General features: G+C 40.4%; 1 protein-coding gene across 2 annotated transcripts in view; it reads right to left on the reverse strand.

The window, feature by feature from the left end:
* Nucleotides 1-20,743, reverse strand: part of SYNPO2 (synaptopodin 2) — a 196,172-nt gene that overhangs the window by 69,998 nt on the left and 105,431 nt on the right. The gene's annotated exons all lie outside the window — the stretch shown is intronic.

Consider the following 20,743-nt stretch of genomic DNA (forward strand, 5'->3'; position numbering starts at 1 on the left):
AGAAGACTCTAGGCAAGATGTCTCCAAAACAGACAATATTGATAGAGTTATTAATACATTTTAAAATATCATAAGGTTTATTTAGACAGATGCAGAGAGTTTGGGGGTGAGTTAATGATAAATACATAGAAATCTAAAAAAGAAAGATGGCTGTTATTTCTAAGAAGAAAAAAGTTATGAAAGAAAAGAAGAAGCACTCATAACATACTCAATGGCTTGACTTCATAATACAAGCCTTAGATATTGATTCAACAAAATATGACACAACTATATTGGGAGGATAGAGTAGAGGCAAAGGAGATTATGTGAGCTTGAGGCAGGGAATGGTAGGGGTAACGTCTATGATTTTCATTTTCCATAGTGCTGGGCAAGTGGATAATGTTTACAACTATAAAAATAAAGAAATTGCACAATAAGTGTGTTTTTTATAAATAAGAAGGAAACAGCCAAAGATAAAAATGTCACCTTTGAGAAATCTAGAATTGATTGTTTTTCATCTCCAAGTCTCTTAGAAATAGTTGACTCTTTAAACGAGGTATGTATAACTTTGATAAGGATTAAAAGCTAAATTCTAAAAAGCATCATGGCTTTTGTCCAAGTTTTTGTATTTTTAATATTCTGGTTCTCAGGTATACTGGATCTGAGTAACCTGTGAATCTGAAATTTGTGTAAATAAACATTGTCTTGATTTACTCAAAATTCCACTGTAGAATATTAAATAATCTGTGGAATTTATGGACATGAAAGTTTAGCTTCTTGCTTAATTCTTCAGTGAACTATGAGTATTTAATTAAGGAAAATATTGAAGAGCTGGGGTTTTTTTTTTCAGTATCTGTTCTTAATCTACCAGCCAGTATCAAAACATGAATATATATAAATATATAAATGTGCTTGTGCTTTATCTGTAAAAGACTCTGTTCTGAGATTTTGAGGTGAGGCAGTTTTTCTTTTTCCATTTGTGCTCCCTAGTCAATTGATCCATTCTTCCTTTAACCGTACATGGAAGGGCCAGGATGCTGCAAGGTTTCAAGGGGCATGCATCACATTGCCCACCAGGCTCCTCCATTCATGAGATTTTCCAGGCAAGGGTACTGGAGTGGGTTGCCATTTCCTTCTCCAGGGGATCTTCCTGACCCAGGATCGAACCCGGGTCTCCCACATTGCAGGCAGACGCATTACCATTACCATCTGAGCCACCAGGGAAGCATGCATCGCATTAGACACATGTTAATGACACCCCCTGTGGGGCACCAAGTCAAGGAGAAACAAATGGTGGTTATGAAACGAGAGTGACTTTTGACCTCTTGAGAGCTAAGTGTAAGGGCAGAGACCAGTGTCGAATACAGATTCTACAGTGGAGAGCTCAAGACAATTCTGCTTCACTCATTTCAAATCCTCAATCTAACTTATTGGTGCCCTAGCGAATGACTTCAGAGTTTTGGTGCTCAGAGATTTTCTAGGTTTATGTCTCAGCAGCATTGAGAGAGAAGGAAGAGAAGGAGGGAGGGGAAAAAGAAAGGAAGAAAGAACAAGAAGACATAGACCCTCTGTGCACATGACATCAGTGAGTTCTAAAGGTGCCGCCGCTGCCTCTAAGTCGCTTCAGTCGTGTCTGACTCTGTGCGATCCCATAGACGGCAGCCCACCAGGCTCCCCCATCCCTGGGATTCTCCAGGCAAGAACACTGGAGTGGGTTGCCATTTCCTTCTCCAATGCATGAAAGTGAAAAGTGAAAGTGAAGTAGCTCAGTCGTGTCCGACTCTTCGTGACCCCATGGACTGCAGCCTACCAGGCTCCTCCGTCCATGGGATTTTCCAGGCCAGAGTACTGGAGTGGGGTGCCATTGCCTTCTCTGTCTAAAGGTGCAATGAAATGTTTTAATGAGTTCAACTTGCTGATCTTTGCTTCCTCTCCCTCCTATCCTCCTCCCTTCCCCTTTCTCCTGGAGTCTAGCCCTGGCAACTCAGACGATGATGAAGTCATAGGCTCCAAAATATGGCCATGGTATGAAGGCAGCAGCACAAATTTTTAGACAGCATTTCAGCACCACACTGCAGGGCCGAGAAGGGAACCTTGTGTAATGTGAGCAGCTATGAGCTCGTGCTATTTTATTAATCCAGGGGGTCAGTCCCTGGGGGTTGCATTACCTATGGGTGTGTGTGTCTTTTGCAGTCTCCTATTTTATACGGCAGTCATCAAGAAGGCTTCCTTTTCTCAGACAAGCCAAAAGGAGAGTGGAGATAGCTCGGTATTAACCCTAACTCTGGGGTTCTCACATTTGAGCAAGGTCTTCGACATTAAAAGCAAAGAAAGATTAAAATGACCTCTGACATCCCCTGCTTCTAGATTCGGCTTCTGTGTGTGTCAGTCTCTTGCTCCTTCTCACCTCATTAAGTCGCCAAACCTTGCTACCTGCAAGGAAAGATTGATGGAGTGATAATGGGGTGTCTCTCATCACAAGCAGCCAGTGTTCTCCCACTTGCTTATTAAAGGAGGCTGGCTTTTCCTCCAGGTGGACCTACATTCTGGAGCTCCTTTCTGACCATTCTTCAAATCTCTTCAACTTTTCCCTTGCCAGATCCCTCAAAGGAAAAAAAACTTCTTGGGCTACAACATGGTGGTATTTAATATCTCTACTTCAAAACCTTTTAAAAATACCAGGCAGCAGTGCAAAAGCTCGATGGTAGTAGATTAGAAGAAAATTCTTCTCTGTGTATAGAATCTATTTTGCATTTCCCAAAATGTCCATCCTGTGTTCAGATCAGATGTTTCCTTCAGAACCCAGACCAAAGGGCTGTTCCTCCTTCATGGAGCCTTCCCTCTGATTACCCCACTTTACCTTCCAGGCAGGAGTATTTGTAGTCTGTGAACTCAATAATAACGGCTTTGAGGGACTTCCCTGGTAGTCTGTTGGCTAAGACTTTGCACTCCCACTGTAGGGGGCCCAGGTTTGATCCCCAATCAAGGGACTATTAATAGCTTCCACTTGCTGCAACTAAGACTTGGTGTGGCCAAATAAATAAACAAATAAATATAAAAATACAAAACTTTTTTTAAAAGGAGTTTTAAAAAATGACTTTGAGTTTCTCTTCTGGCATTGCATAACTTCTAACTATTAGAAAATGCATTATCTCCAATTCTAAACTGTGTCTTGACAAAAACAGGAAACTCATTTAATCTCCCTACTATCCAAACATAGTAAATTAGTAATAACAATGACCACAGCTAAACCATTTTTGCCGTATACACACTATGTCTAACCCTCACAACAACCCTGAGAGGCAAGGACTATTAAGTCTATTTTGCAGAGAAAGAAACTAAGTCTCTGAGAGGTTAAGTGGTTTGCCCAGGATCACACTGTCAGGAAGTAGCCAGCATTTTACTCAACTTATCATTTCAACCAGAATCTGTCTTCTTCATCCTCTGCTACAAGTTAGAAGGAAAGAAATGAAGGAAGGAAGGGAGAAAGGATGGGAAGGGAACATAAAGTTAAAAATGTCAGAATTTTGCCCATTGGAATAGTACTTCACAGACTCCCGGAGTAGTAAGAGATTGAAGAAAACTTAACACAGCCCATCCTCTCCTTTATACACAGAGAATAATTGAGACCAGAGAGGCTAAGATCCCTAGTCAAGGTTGCACAGCCTGTGACACAGCAAAGACTAATGCAGACCTTAAGGATCCTGACTCCGGTTCCCAAGTTACTCTCTCTGTAAAATGTAAATTTTGAAGCCAGAACTAAAACATTAAGATGTTTAAAAGAGGACAGCAATTCATAGATATATAAGCTTGTTTGCTTATTTAAACTTATGCTTATTAAAATCCTCTGGCTACTAAGAAGCAAGAGTTTTAATTTCTATAAGTTTTCTTAAGTAATTTTTTCATCTCCAATACAGTATCTAAAATATACAAAATAACATAATTTTATTTTGTTGTTTCACCAAAAAGGAAACATGCTTTTAAAATGTCATTTGTTACTTAGTAGTCATAACAGTGCAAATAGTTAATGCTTCACCTGCTAAATGCATACTTCTGAACAGCACAAAGGCAGCAAAGTTTAGAAAATGATCAAGCCAGTGAGATGTGAGTATTAAAGATCTACATATATTTAGGGCCAAGTTCAGGACCGTGTCATTCCACCCAGTTAGCTGATATATACTTAAGGAAAAATGTGTTTAGCAAGCGTCATCAGTTGACCAAATCCTAGATGACTCTATATCTACCTAAAGAAACAAAAGAGTTATATATAGAAAACTATAAAACACTGATGAAAGAAATCAAAGAGGACACAAACAGATGGAGAAATATACCTTGTTCATGGATTGGAAGAATTAATATAGTGAAAATGAGTATACTACCCAAAGCAATCTATAGATTCAATGCAATCCCTATCAAGCTACCAACGGTATTTTTCACAGAACTAGAACAAATCATTTCACAATTTGTATGGAAATATAAAAAACCTTGAATAGCCAAAGCAATCTTGAGAAAGAAGAATGGAACTGGAGGAATCAACCTGCCTGACTTCAGGCTCTACTACAAAGCCACAGTCATCAAGACAGTATGGTACTGACACAAAGATAGAAATATAGATCAATGGAACAAAATAGAAAGCCCAGAGATAAACCCACGCACATATGGACACCTTATCTTCGACAAAGGAGGCAAGAATATACAATGGAGAAAAGACAATCTCTTTAACAAGTGGTGCTGGGAAAACTGGTCAACCACTTGTAAAAGAATGAAACTAGAACACTTTCTAACACCATACACAAAAATAAACTCAAAATGGATTAAAGATCTAAACGTAAGACCAGAAACTATAAAACTCCTAGAGGAAAACATAGGCAAAACACTCTCCAACATAAATCACAGCAGGATCCTCCATGACCCACCTCCCAGAATATTGGAAATAAAAGCAAAAATAAACAAATGGAACCTAATTAAAATTAAAAGCTTTTGCACAACAAAGGAAACTATAAGCAAAGTGAAAAGACAGCCTTCAGAATGGGAGAAAATAATAGCAAACGAAGCAACAGACAAACAATTAATCTCAAAAATATACAAGCAACTTCTGCAGCTGAATTCCAGAAAAATAAACGACCCAATCAAAAAATGGGTCAAAGAGCTAAACTGACATTTCTCCAAAGAAGACATACAGATGGCTAACAAACACATGAAAAGATGCTCAACATCACTCATTATTAGAGAAATGCAAATCAAAACCACAATGAGGTACCATTTCACGCCAGTCAGAATGGCTGCTATCCAAAAGTCTACAAGCAATAAATGCTGGAGAGGGTGTGGAGAAAAGGGAACCCTCTTACACTGTTGGTGGGAATGCAAACTAGTACAGCCACTATGGAGAACAGTGTGGAGATTCCTTAAAAAACTGGAAATAGAACTGCCATACGACCCAGCAATCCCACTGCTGGGCATACACACCGAGAAAACCAGAATTGAAAGAGACGTGTGTACCCCAATGTTCATCGCAGCACTGTTTACAATAGCCAGGACATGGAAGAAACCTAGATGTCCATCAGCAGATGAATGGATAAGGAAGCTGTGGTACGTATACACAGTGGAATATTACTCAGCCATTAAAAAGAATACATTTGAAGCAGTTCTATTGAGATGGATGAAACTGGAGCCCATTATACAGAGTGAAGTAAGCCAGAAAGAAAAACACCAATACAGTATACTAATGCATATATATGGAATTTGAAAGATGGTAACGATAACCCTTTGCAAGACAGAATAAGAGACACAGATGCATAGAACAGTCTTATGGACTCTGAGGGAGAAGGTGAGGGTGGGACGTTCTGAGAGAATAGCATTGAAACATGTATATTATCATATGTGAAACAGAACACCATTCCAGGTTTGATGCATGAGACAAATGCCCAGGGCTGGGGCAATAGGATGATCCAGAGGGATGGGATGGGGAGGGAGATGGGAGGGGGGTTCAGGATGGGGAACACATGTAAACCCATGGCTGATTCATGTCAATGTATGGCAAAAACCACTACAATATTGTAAAGTAATTAGCCCCCAACTAAAATAAATAAATTTATTAAAAAAAAAAATAAAGAGCAGAACTGTGTACTTTAACAGTGTCGTGTCAACACCCCCACCCAACCTTCGCTCAGAATCCCAATACTGTCTCCTTCAGGAAGCTTTCCTCTTCTTCCTGAATTCTTTCCCTCCCCCAAAGTGAAATGCATCCTGGCAGGAATCTGGGACATCTAAGATCCTAGGAATAAGGGAAAGGGGGCTGCCTCTGAGAGAGAACTCTAAAATCAGCAGTAACAGATGAGAACAGGAATTTTCAAAGTTGCTGCTGCTGCTGCTGCTAAGTCGCTTCAGTCATGTCCGACTCTGTGCGACCCCATAGACGGCAGCCTACCAGGCTCCCCAGTCCCTGGGATTCTCCAGGCAAGAGTACTGGAGTGGGTTGCCATTGCCTTCTCCTTTTCAAAGTTACTTTAGATAAATGGACTTAAAACAGACCAGAGCAGCCTGATGGAAAGAATTACCATATCAAAAGAAAGAAAGCGTCTTTCTGAATAGGTTGTCCAGATACAGAAGTTAGAAAAGGGTAGGAGGTAAATGGTGCCCATAAAAGCACTGCCCAGAGGAGAAGGCACCCAGATGGAGGTCTTGATCCTCACAATGCCAGGCGCACCAAACTGTGGACGCGAGTGCAGCGGGTGCCCACAGTTGAGTCTTTCAACTCTTTGTTCTGATTCCACACACAAAGCCATTTTGTCACAGTAATGTGGTTTCTAAGGGAAGATACAGCACGGGCCGGAAGAGGCAAGTATTCAGGCTTCTTGTCAATGTGCTTTAACCTCTCTCTAAAGGAAGAAATCAGAATTCTAGCTTACCCTCGGTCTTCTTGGTCTTTTAGGAACATGAGTCAGTATCCCCCAAGTGCATTACTGCTTGCACAATGACAAGAACTGTTTTTAGAATTTGGATAATTGATGGTCAGGCCCTGGACTATGTGAAATTTACAAAGATCAGGCCACCTTTTGTCAGTCTGCCAGTCAAACTTTCCCTACCTCAATATACCTTCTTTTAAATTTCAGTTAGAATTAATTGATTCCTTCTCTTACCCACTGGATAGACATTCATCTCTCTCTCTTAGGGCATATCTTATGCCTAATATTATATTTACTTTTACTGTAAGACAGTATATCTCATTGAGAGCAGGTATTGTTTTGTTTATTCAATTGCTGTTTTCAGTGTCAGTATAGAAATGAGTAAGATATAGAGGATTCTATATACTCAAGTAGGGTTAACAGATCGAAAAACAAGTTATACATATGGCAAAGCAATAACAAAAGTATGTATAAAGAACAGAAGTAATGCAAAAAAGGGAGAGATGAACAATGCTGGAAAGCCTCCCTGGAGGAGGTGATGTCTGAATTGGATTGTGGAAAATAAATAAAACTTCACCCAAAAGATCAGAAGGGGGAAAAATATTCAAAACAAAAGGGAAAATATATGCAAAGGCAAAAAAAAAAAAAAAAGTGTGAAATGATTTGAGAACCAAATCACAGCTCAGTATTGAGAAAGTGTGAAGTGAAGTCATTTAGATGCAAGCTTGAGGCTGGATGGGTGGAGAGAGAATGAAAGATTCATGTATTCCCCAGGTGGAGTTCGTACTTTCCATTGCAGATGACAGAAGCTAGCAAAGGCTTTTCATTACAAAAAACACTGCATCAGATTTGTATTTTAAAAGACATCTTTAGTACCAGTGTGGACAAGGGAATAAGACAGGTAAGACAGAAAACAGCAAGATCAGATATATAAATAAAGGAATCCTTGTCATTCAGTTGCTCAGTCATGTCCGACTCTTTGTGACCCCATGGACTGCAGCACACCAGGCTTCCCTGTCCTTCACCATCTCCCAGAGCTTGCTCAAACTCATGTCCATTGAGTCGGTGATGCCATCCAACCATCTCGTCCTCTGTCATCCCCTTCTCCTCCTGCCTTCAATCTTTCCCAACATCAGGGTCTTTTCTAATGAGTAAGCTCTTCGCATCAGGTGGCCAAATAGATAGTGTTAAACTAATTAAACAAGGAGGCCATTAGACGGAGGTGGCTCTAATGCTGTAGCCGCCAACGTAAGTAAGCCAAAACCTAAGCCTAAAGGTTACAAAATCAAAATGATAAGGACAAGCAATCACAAACACCCAAGTAGGCTTTAAATTACAGCCCATCTATAATTTCCTTTCTTTGCTTCTGCACCTTTTCTATTTGTCTTTCCCCTATCTTCTGTTGGAGGCAGTGCTGCTAACCACTTCTGGTGTGGCACAGCCCACTGGAATCTGCAAATGCTCAGATAAACTCCTGAAATTTTCAATATACCTGAGTTTACCTTTTAACAATAGGTAGCAGATAGATGATAAAAAGATAAACTAAGAGATTATTGTATAGAGAGAAAATAAGAAGGCATTTGGAAAAGTTCAAGCTAGTACTGGCCAATAGAAATATAATATGAAACACAAACATAGGCCACATGTCACATATATAACTTTAAATTTTCTAGTGTCCATGTTAAAACATAAAAAGAAACAGTGAAATGTTTTAATATATATATTTATTCCAATATATATAAAATATCCTTTCAACATGTAATCAATGTAAAAATTATTAATGAGGTAGTTTACATTTGCCTTTCATTCTGTTTTTGCACTCTGTTGTGTATTTTATATTCATGCGTGAGTGCATGCTCTGTCACTTCAGTCGTGTCGGACTCTTTGCAACCCTATGGACTGTAGCCCACCAGGCTCCTCCATCCATCAGATTCTGGAGCGGGTTGTCATGCCCTCCTCCAGGGTATCTTCCCCACCCAAGGATCAAACCCATGTCTCCTGCATCTCCTGCATTGCAAGTGGATTCTTTACCCACTGAGCCACTTAAGAAGCCCATTTTATACTTACAGTGCATCTCAATTCAAACTAGCCATAATTCACGTGTTTAACAGTCACACACAGCTGATGGCTACCATATTGGACAGCACAGGTTCAGACAATCCATGATGAGGCAGTGACTCTTGTAGGAATGGGAAAGACAGGATACATTTATAATATACTTATGAATTTGACAGAAATTAGGGACTTATTTATGTCAACAATGAGACAATAGTTGAATATAAAGTTCTCCAATTTGGAAAATCTTGCTGGATGACAATGCCATCAGTCAAGTAAAGGAAGCAAGTTAGGGAAACTAAGATGATGGATTTGTTTGGGACTTATGAATTTGAGGTGTGAAAAAGACATCTTGCCTAGTGGGTAGAGTAATGCCAATAGCCTACATTATGTGTTTCTATGTTTCAAACACTCTTATAAGAGCTTTTTGTATACAAATTCATCTAATCCTCAGAATAGCACTACAAGATAGATACTACCACTGTCCCCCACATTACAAATGAGAAAACTGGGGTACAGAGAGAATAAGTCAATTGGCCCAGGTCTCATTGTTATCAGATAGCAAATGACAGAGGAAAGATTTAAACCCAGGCAGTCTGGCTCCAGGGTCAAAAGTTACATAACACATTGCACAGCTGCTCTCAAAACAGGGCCGACAAAATCAGACAAGTCTGGATCTATATAGTTCCTCCTTCACTTACTAACTGTGTGACTTTGAGCAAGTGTATACATCATTGGTTTTCTCATCTGTAAAACGAGAATGATATACCTAACCCATGGGGTTATCAAGAGGAATGACTGACATAATCTATATAAAGTGTTCATCACAGCAATAGGTATTATAACAAATAGTAAACAGTATTAATAGTTGCTGTTATCATTATATACATTGCACTTGGAGCTTAATGCAGACTTCAGGTTGAGAGATCTATTTCCCTTCAAGTACCTAACTTGGGATATGGTCTGATTTCTGTCTTTAAAAAAAAAAAAAAAGGGCTTTGATTCATTACAAAGACTCATTTATAGAACTTCACAGATGAGAGCTAAAGGCTAGAATCATCCTGCAACAATAGCTAAAACAATCACGGGCATTTAGATCAGGAGACAGCACGGCTGAGTGTTCATGGAAAGTGGATCCTATGGAGAACTGCATTCGAAGTAAAAATGTTGCTTGTACCCTCAAGAAATCTAGAAGAGTAGACTGAATACATCACAAGAACACATTTGTTTGTGTGCATTTTTATTAGTTAGTGATAAAACAATCAATATAAATTATTTATCATACAGGGATCTATGGTTATTTGGTTAAAAATCCCAGACAATTTAATCATAAGATCTAGGTTTATCACATCTCCCATCAGGATAATCTCATTCTTGTATGGACAGACATTTGGATAAACAAAAGACAAAATTAAATTAACTAAATAACCAAAAGCCATAAACACAGGACGTCTTGCTCTACAATGCCTGGCATTTTAAACTTTAGATTTCCAATACATTCATGTTAATTACACGCCATTTCCTGCCAAGCTTACAGTCACGTGACCTAAGTTAGCACTGTAATTAGGTTTTGCCTCTTACAAAACACTCTGCTTTTTTTTTTTTTTTTTCCCTCTAGCTGATGAGCTGCTGGGTGCAGAACCTCTTGAATAGTTTTAAAGAAAACTTTGGCAATCAATCAGCGCTCAGACTTTCATGATCCCCCAGTTCACATGTTGAATCAACAAGTGCTCATACTGATGCATCCACTCCATTGTCATCCCATCCCTCAGCTCTCTACATTCCTTTAGGTGACAGGTCTCCTCTTTCATATCAGGACTAAACCAATAGCACACTTCAATGCTCTGAATGCCAAGCTCATGTGATTCTTCTCATCTCAGGTTCTGTCTGGAGGCCCGCCTAGGAAACCTCTCCACGACAAGATGTTCAAGTGGGCCACATACCTTGCTTGCCCAACAAGCAGAGCAGATGAGTAACAAGTGTGTTTATAGATTTTGTGGTGCTCCAGCTGTCGCTGATATAAGTGTCTTCTGCTAAAATTGGTGTATTTTTGGCTATCTGCTTCATCCCCTGAGTAGTTCAAACATCACCAGCAGGGCCCAGTGGTCTGAGGATGCCACATTTAGATTCTTTGTAGGTATAAAACAATTTGCCAGAAGGTTGCCTAATATGGTGGCAGTAACTGACCCAGAGACCTCCAAAAGAACTAAATGTTCACCAGCAATAAAAAGAGAACATTAATTAGATCAGGGACAGTGAACGGAATTGGAGAGCAGCCAGTCAGGCTTTAGACTGTGTCTCCCCCAACTTGCTGGGTAAGAGTAGGTAAAGCATGAACTCATGCCATCCCGCCATCACTGTTAGTTCAGGAATCAAACTTGCTAATAGAATTAGCAAGTTGTCTTCAACCCATTGAAGACAAAAATTCATTTGAGAATCCTTTACAATTTAGAAAATTCAGAATAATATTTCAAATGCAAAAAGTATATATACATATACATACATACATATATATATATATATGTATATATATATATATGGAGGAAAAATGTGGGGAGGAGGAAGAATGTGGAGAGGAAGAAAAGACCCTGGAAGCAGTTAAAGAGGTTCCCAACAGACATCTAAGAACACCTTACGAAGCTGTGGGTTATGTATAGGATGAAATCTTTGTCACAGGAGTATAGGCCAAGAAATCTGTCTGCTAAGAGAACTGTGCTTGAAGAGTAAATGGAGGAGCGGGGGGAGTCTGCTGGCTTACACACAACTATTCAGCAAGTGGATGGGTCCAAGAGTTGAGTGGAAAGTTGTTTGAAGATGTCAGAATTTCATGCAGACATGTTAACAAGCTGCACTTGATGATCTGATCCAATGGACTATGTTTTTCCTCTGAATTTTAAACCAACTGAAATCAAGAGACCTCCTAAAACGAAGTAAATTTGTCTAAAGTAAAAAGTTTCCAAATAAATTTAAATCCCCTAAAATTATGTTTCTCTATAATAGCCAACCGTACACACTCTATTGTGTTTACTATTTCATTTCTACCTTGTAAAGGACTTTTTCCTTTTAAAAAGAACACATACACCCACACCCACACCCCATCCCACCCCATCTGTACATACTACACACTTGGCTTCCTGCCTTCAGTCTCTTCCTTCTTTAATTAATTCTGCAAATCAGTGCCAAAGGATTAATAAATATTTCTCTCAAGTTGCTTTACTATTCAAGAACTAACATTGACTTCCCATTAATTCTCAGATCAGTAGTTATCTTAACAAATAAGCCTAGCTTTGCCTGACTACCTGCCAGGGGTCCAGAGTAGAAGATACTTTCTCTATGGTCAGAGCCAGAGTAGAGCTTCTAAATAAAACCACCAGAAGATGCCTCAGATCTGAGTAGTGAGAGAAGCTGCAGCCATGAAGAGGAGTCAGGATACAAAAACTAGAGTGTGTGTGTGCTAAGTCATGTCCAACTCTTTGCGACCCCATGGACTATAGCCCGCCAGGCTCCTCTGTCCATGGGATTCTCTGGGCAAGAATACTGGAACGGGTTGCCATGCCCTCCTCCAGGGGATCTTCCAGACCCAGGGACCGAACCTACACCTCTTTTGTCTCCTGCATTGGCAGGCAAGTTCTTTACCACTAGTGCCACCTGTGAAGCCCAAAAACTGGAGGGCAGTGAAGAAAACTCTGTAAGTGAGGGGCTTAGAGACAGGCTTGGAAGGTGGGCAGGAGCTTCTGAGACAGGCCGGAGTTCCAAACCTAAGAGCTAATAGCAAGTTCAATTTAAGTCTTCACTTACCATACAAGCAAGATCCCCATAATCTGACCCCCACCCCGTGGCCCCATCTCTTGCCACAGTTCTGCCTCACCTTGCTACTTCCTCCAGCCTAGAGTGTGGTCACAGTGAAGTTCTCCCAATACTTAGAACATGCCAGGATCTTGCGGGACTCTACACGTCTGCACATGCTACTCACTCTGGAGTGAATTCCCGTGAATTCTTTTGTGTTGAACTTCATTAAATGTTGTATTCTCCTTCTTTTTTAAATTCTATTCTGTCCTTGCTCATCCAAGCTCTTTTCTGTTTCATGACAGCTGTACACGCTCTTTCTGCCTAGAAAACATGTACATGCTATTTCTTCCCTTCTCTCTTTGTATGGCTAATGCCTTCCCATCCTTTGGTTGTTGGCTAATATCAGAACTGACATCTTCCCAGCCCCTTTCCCTGGAAGCACAGTCATTAGAGCCACCAGGAGTCTCCAATCTGGCTCAGCCCAAGCGCCATTCAGAGTTCCCTGCCAAGATCAATGACTGAGGAGCCTCAACAGCAACATATTTCTTTCTCTTTCTCTCTCTCCATTCTCACTCGTCTCTCCTCTTCTTTAATTCTCTCTCCCAAAGTCTAATCACTTCAGTCAGAAGGGTTTCCAAACTTTGACAGAAGGTTCAACTTTGATTAAAATTTCCCTAGAAGATCACTCACCTCTTGTAGATTATCAGCAGCAGGTGTTGCATTTCCCTTCCTTGATTAAAAATAAATAAATAAGGTGGTCACACCAAAAGGAGTCATTGAATGAGGCCAGAACTGGCTTTGGGAATAGAATTTGAAGCCATGGAACCAGTGATCTTACCTGCATAATTTTATGCTTACACACAAGGTAGCTGATTTGGAAAGACATCTTAGCCTGGTCTGGACTGAGTCCCAAGCTACGTTAGCCTAGTTCTCTTGCCGAAAGACCCTGAATACATTTGAAAGTCACAATTCCCCCAATCTCAGCCACTCGGTTTATACTTAGTGAATCTATTTGTTTGGTTTTGGCCTGTCCCTCCCTGTGGCAGAGAAACTCTACAAGGCCCAGGGTCACATGTGTTTTGTTCACCAATGTGTCTCCAGCTTCTGATACAATACTTGGTACATAATCATGCTCTGCAATCATGTGCGAAATAAGTGATTGAACAAGAGTCTTACCTATTTTTTCGAGATTAAGCAAAAAATGTTAATTCCTAGGTAGAGCCTCCCCACCCTCTTCCTCGGGCAGCTATTGGTTCTTGCCTCTAAGCACCCACCACATTGTATATTCTACTACTACAGAGCAAGGGATCAAACATTTCCTGAGGTTCTATCATATGCACTGTGGCAGGGACTATTTATACATATTTCTCCTTTCATTCTTTCAACAATTTTAAGAGACAGTACTTTTTTCTGGATTTACAGATGAAGAAACAGGCTAAAAAAATCCAAGTCACACAACCCATAATAGGTGTCAAAGCCTAGATCCAAAGCTAGGTCCCCTTCCCTCTTTTGCAAAACCCCTTTCCATTAGATCATGCTGTCATACAGTTGGAAGCTTGATATCATAATTATCTGTTTACTGGTTCGTACCACCCCTCGAAGCCAAGACCATGCATATAAACATTTTTATGTTCACAGCACTGAGCATGGCACCTGCCATGCCATACTTAACATCAGAATTAAAGAATATATGAATGAATGAATTTGGGTTTGTCTACTGATGGAAAAGGACTTCTGTGGCCTCAAGGCTTGCTCTCCAAGACTGCTGCTAATATTGAGCACACACTCTCTGGAGAGCTTCTGCCCAGTCCTGAATACAAGTTGAGTCTCCTCCACCAAGTCACTGAGCCTTAATCCAACCACTTGTTCCTTCTGTCTCCACCACAAGATTCCCAAGCCCTGAGTGCATCTGACTTCCTTCTGCCTCATGGGGTATTTCTATCTTAGTGATCAGCACAGCGCCACAGAGGCATGACCACATGACACACTCCTTTGTTACTTGGAACATACCCTTTTTCTTTATTTGCAGCTGAAGTCACTGCTACCAGGAGTTGTCAGTCAGTCCACAAGGTGAGCCCATGACTCTGACAAATTCTTTTGGGAAATCAAAAATAGCCTGCGCTTTGTCTTCAGATTCTTTCAGGCTTGCTAGAGAGATACGATTGCACACAAAACAATTAGAGAATGGTGCAAACAAGTTTAGAGTCATAGGCTAATTAGAGTCACAGTTTGATGTCCTGACTCTCAGTCGTAAGCTTGCCAGAGTCTTAGCTCTTCCCCACTGCACTCCAAAACTCTCTGCACATGCTGTTCGGTCCCCCAGAAGTTGACAGTCTCCTCCCCAGGTTGGGCACAGGGTCTCACAGGCATAATCATGACTCAGGGCCTGATTCTTTCAAATGCATTCAGAGTCTTCTGGCAAGAGCACCAGGCTAACACAGCTTGAGAGTCAGCCCAGACTAGGCTAAGATGCCTTTCCAAATCAGCTGCCTCATGTGTAAACAAAATTTTGTAGGTAAGATCACCGGTTTCAGGAATTCAAATACATTTCCAAAGCCTCATTATGACCTAATTCAGTGACTCCTTTTTGTGTGACCACCTTATTCATTTTTTAAAAAACAATTTTATTTATTTATTTACATATTGGTTGTGCTGGGTCTTCGTTGCTGTGCAGGCTTTTCTCTGGCTGCGGCAAGCAGGGGCTACTCTTCATTGCAGCATGGGCTTCTCAGTGTGGTAGCTCCTTTTGTTGTGGAGCATATGCTCTAGAGCACGAGGTTCAGTAGTCGCAGTTTCCAGGCTCTACAGCACAGGCTCAGGAGTTGTGGTGCATGGAGTTAGTTGCCCCACGACATGTGGGATCTTCCTGGACCAGGGTTTGAACCTATATCTCCTGCACTGACAGGCAGATTCTTTACCACTGAACAACCAGGGAAGCCCTTATTCATTTTTTAATCAATAAAGGCAAACTATGAGACTTGATGCTCATCATCCATACCAGTTGAGTGACCTTTAATCACTCTGAACCAGTTGAGAGGAACTTTAATCAAAGTTGAGCCTTCTGTGAAAGTCTAGAGACTTTTAAGACTGAAGTTACTAAACTTTAGGAGGAAGAATAAAAAAGAGAAGAGAAAGAAGAAAAAGAGGGAGGTGCACATTGCCTTTTGAAACTCCTCAACCACTGCCTCTTGCAGAGAAGGGCACCTGGGCAGAGCCAAGAAGGAGGCTTCGGTAGCTCTGACATCTGTGCTTCTAGGGAAAAGGGCTGGGGGTCTGGATCTGGAACTCTTCATTTTAATGTTAATTGAATCCCTTCCTTCTCAAAATGAAAGGTACAGTCATTTATTAATTTACAAATAGAAGTCCAAATTCTTATAGATTTTCTTCAGAATGACTTATAAATAAAGAAACAATCCTTGGAGCTTTCCTAAAAGAAATACTGGATGCACTCTCTAAAATGTCAGTTAGAAATAAAACAGAATCCAAATGTCCCACCTTGTAGAGTCCAAGCAATTCATATTTTTAGAAAGAGGTGTCAGCCAACCTGCTGTATAAGGCTGTGCTAGGAGCCTTGGCTTTTAGGGAAGTTCCCTGCTCTTCCCTCCAACAGGGTTGTTTCATTTCACTTAAATGCCTCTCCATTAACACCTTCCTTCCATCTCCAGGGAGAATGAGCTTCCTATTTGGCCTAAAAGTGCTATTAAAAACATGACAGTGTACAATATGAAAAGCTAAACACAAAACCAAAACAGAAAATAATAATAATAAGACACAGGTGCACATGTATCTAAATTAATGTTAGAGATATTGACAGACAAAATTTATACAATATTTGCTCTAGTTGTTCAAATAAACAGGATGAAAATAGCTTTTTGTTCATAAAATTGAGTCTGAAAATCAAGGCAGTGTGTGCATAGTACCAAATGCATTCTGTTTTATTTGTGTTTGAACTCAAATTCCCCCATTTAGTAGCTTGTATGAACTTGGGGAAAATAATGATAATTTTAGCTAATATATATTGAGAAACTATTACATGTCAGGCACTGAGATAATTATTTTCCATGTTACAGAACTTTTCTAAGTCACTTTCCTTTTCTGTAGAGTTATGATGATAATATAGTCCTTAAATGTTTTTATGAATATAGAAAAACATGAAAAACACCTAGAGATGCAATAAGTGACTATAAAAATAACTATTTTAAAAATAAAAATGGAACATAGCAATAGTACTGCTAGTATATTTAAACAGCCATCTAATTCTTTGTCTGTTCTTAGATGCATCAGTATTAAGAAAAAAGTCTAAAAGCAATGATTCTGGTACATATTGGATATTTTAATAATCTGAAAAAAAGTAAAACTAGAAATAACTAAGACAACATTATCTTTGAATCAAAGTGAAATTCTAAAGAGTGAAAAGAAAGTGAAAGTGAAGTCACTCAGTAGTGTCCAACTCTTTGCGACCCCATGGACTGTAGCTCACCAGGCTCCTCCATCCATGGGATTTTCCAGGCAAGAGTACTGGAGTGGGGTGCCATTGCCTTCTCCAGGGGATGTTCCCAACCCAGTGATCGAACCCCAGTCTTTTTTCCTTGATGTTTTTTGAGTGGGTTTGTCTATGTTCTAAGAGAAAGTGAATTTTATCATAGTCCTAGAAGAAGGACTTAGACCTTAGTTCTCCATCTGTTCTACCTTTATCAACTTGCTCCGTGAACTTGATCCAGTCCATTAACTTTTACACTCATCCATTTGGATATCTATAACTTATAATGAGTTATATCTTAACTCATTAGAGATTATTTATTTGTAATTTCACCTTGAACAATGATAAGGATAATGAATCAAAAAAGACTTTGTCTCGGCATAATTCAGAAAAACTGCGGTGGTCTTACCACATGAGACATAGTACACAGCGCACCGCACATGAATGGGTAGCAGCACCCCTCCGGAAGTTTTTGGCCCTTTCAGAGATGTTGATCGGGGAAGTTGTTGGAAGCTTTAGGGGGAAATGTCAATAGCATGCTAAGCAACACTGTGTTTCCTGGTTCCTCTGATCCAGCCAGGGCATTCATTTAATGGCTAGATGAGATGGAAAAAAGGAAGAGCATGTACAACAGTCAGCCTGAAATAGTGTGTGGAATGATGTGGAGCTAGAGCTGCTGCCCAGAATCCCTCTCAGTAAAGGACTGTGGTCTCTGCTGCCCACAGTGGCTCAGCTTAGCTCTAACTCTAGCCCATTCGTATACTGAAGACAGTAGAAGTGGCCACGTGCCTATCTCCTCTCAAACCTGGGACAGGCCAGCAGTGTTTCCCTTAGATACCTTTGAACAATCAATGCCAGCTGAGATCAAAGTCAAGTTTCTAAGCTACTTTTAAAAACACACAAAGTCTAAGAAAGATAGAAGGCCAACATTTTTTCAGATCTTATCCTGGGTGATTTTGTTCAGATACTATCTCCCTACGGGTAAACCTATTATTGTTGAAATCTGATTTTCAACACTCTGAGTGACCTTGCAGAATGTGTGATAACCTATAAGACACTCTCGGCACAGAACTTCCCATTTGAGTTGACATTTTTAGATACACTGAACTTACTTTACTATCTTTGGTTCATAAAAAACTAAGCTGGTAGAAAATGGCAAACTGTGCTGTACATTTATAGGTATGGTCTCCATGTGACTGTTAGAAAATAAATGAAAATAAAAGTGTCAGTAAGTGCAGCCTACAGCACATTCTGCCTGCCTATTGATATGAGAAAGGGGTACAGGGCTGGGGAACGTGGGTGAATTTAAAAATAACCTTAGCATGTAAAAGGATTTCAAATTGTCAAAATTTATGCTGAGTTGGGTTTTTTTTTTATTTTTTTTTACTTGGAGTATAATTGCTCTACAATGTTGTATTAGTTTCTGCCATGCAGAGTGAATCAGAGACAGCTGTAGTATACCCCCTTCCTCTGGACCCTCCCCCCCACCCACCCCACCCCTCCAGGTCATCACAGAGCCCCAAGCTCGGCGCTCCCCGTGCTATCTGTTTTACACATGGTCGTGTATAAATGTCAATTTGTCCCACCCTGCCTTCTGAGTGGGAGTTTTTGAGTGTAACGTAGAATGGCAGGCTAGAAGGAAAAAAAACTTTCTTTCATGGAGTCATACATTTGTTTGTTGAGTTTCTGATTTTAGTTCAATGGAAGTCCAAGGAAAACCCAGCATTTTCCGATGAACAACATCAAATTAAGATTGCTGAACAATTGGTCACATTGGAGGAGCTGGCCTACTTCTGTTCCTCTTCATTAATGGCTACAGAATTATGTAGTAAATGGTGGTGTTCATGAGAAATACAGCTGAGCAACCTGACATAACCATAAAGGCAGGCAACTGTGGATGGCATAGTACAGAATTAGATCCTAGGTCAGGGATAATGTAAGGTCACTGAACCAAGTTCTGCACAGGGTCCAGCCCAGCCTGCAGATGTTAAAACAAGACACTTCTAGATGCCTAACCCACATTCAGTAAATACTTGTTGATTAATTGATTGACTTACTGATTGACAAAATGGTCTCTAGGGATGCCAAGTTGGATGACTAGGCTTTGACATTAACTCTATTCTCTATTAATATATCAGAGGCTTAAGCAGGTCTCAACATCTTCCTGCCTCAGAATTCTCATGTCTACAATACAGAGATAATCACCTGCTCACAGCGGTTACAGGAAAGAAGAGAAGATGGGAAAACGGTGAGATTATTGTTGAAATCTGAGGCACCCCTCTCCAGTTGAGAGGTGCCAGCACCAGATACTGCAGGGAATCAGCTTAACAGCTCTGCTGCCAATCTCCTGAAAGGAGAGACAGAGGGCGAGTCCTATTCCAGGAGCACGAGGCATAGCCAGGCGCATGAAGCAGGGTTGAAGGACTAGCAGAAGCCAAGGAATGTTGAGCAGACAAGCAGGATCAGCTTGAAAATCTCTGGGAAGAAATCTCAGGGATTCTTTCCTCTAAAAACCTACCCCAAACCTGCTCCTGCTCTATCCTATTAGAGCAGAAGCTCTCAAACCTGAGTGTCTGTACATGAGGATCACCTTGGGATACTTGTTTTTATCAGATTGCCCAGTCCTACCCCTAGATTCTAAACCATCACATTTCAGCTGGACCCCAGAGATCTGGATTTTAGCAAGGACCCCAGGTATTCCTGTAGCAGGTGGTCTAGGGCCACAATTAGAGAAGCACTGACTTAAAGGGGACCCACCAAGCTTTGTACTTCTTAATGACAGTGCCAGCACCTGAGATGACATGAAGATGCCATTGGGTCTCATATCCAAACAATGCTAATTTTGGATTTCTTGGTGTACCAAGGACCAATATCATTCAGAAAACATTCTCTGAGAACCCATCATGTGAAAAGCATTGAACAGCATAAAAATAGTCATGTGCACAGGTAATTTCAAAACCAGGCTGACTTTGATAGAATCAGTAAGTCCTTAAGAGGAAACCTGCAGACAAGAAGGAGTCCTTCTAAATGCTGGGATCTAAGAAATCACCTTGGAAACGGTGCCATCTAAGGTGAAGCTGGAAGGAAGATAGGACTGCATCTGGTATGAAGAAAAGCACCTCAGGCAGAGGGAAAGGTTTAAACAAAGGCAGGGACGCCTCAGAATCCAGAGCAATGGCATGTGCTTGGCCTGTTGAGTGTGAGATGGAGACAGAAAGCAGATTAGAAAAAAGACTACAAGGGTGGGCTGTGACCATACCTCAGAGAGCTCCAAACAATAGGATTAAGTTTGATTTTTGTCCTGAAGGCAATGTATGTAGGATTTTGAGAAGAGTAGCTAAAAAGGATGTTTCATTTGTTTAATTTAATAGGTAACACAATGTTTAACTTAAACAGTTTCTGTTTTTTTAATTGAAGTATAGTTGAAGTTATGCATGCTGGACAGTGCAGCCAAAAATTTTTTTTGGTTTCATCCATGGCACAGCAGTAAAGAATCTACCTGCAGTGTAGCAGATGTGGGTTTGATCCCTGGGTT

This window comes from Giraffa tippelskirchi, chromosome 1 (genome assembly GCF_054371585.1).
Source record: "Giraffa tippelskirchi isolate mGirTip1 chromosome 1, T2T-mGirTip1v1.2.pri, whole genome shotgun sequence".
NCBI classification, from domain to species: domain Eukaryota; kingdom Metazoa; phylum Chordata; class Mammalia; order Artiodactyla; family Giraffidae; genus Giraffa; species Giraffa tippelskirchi.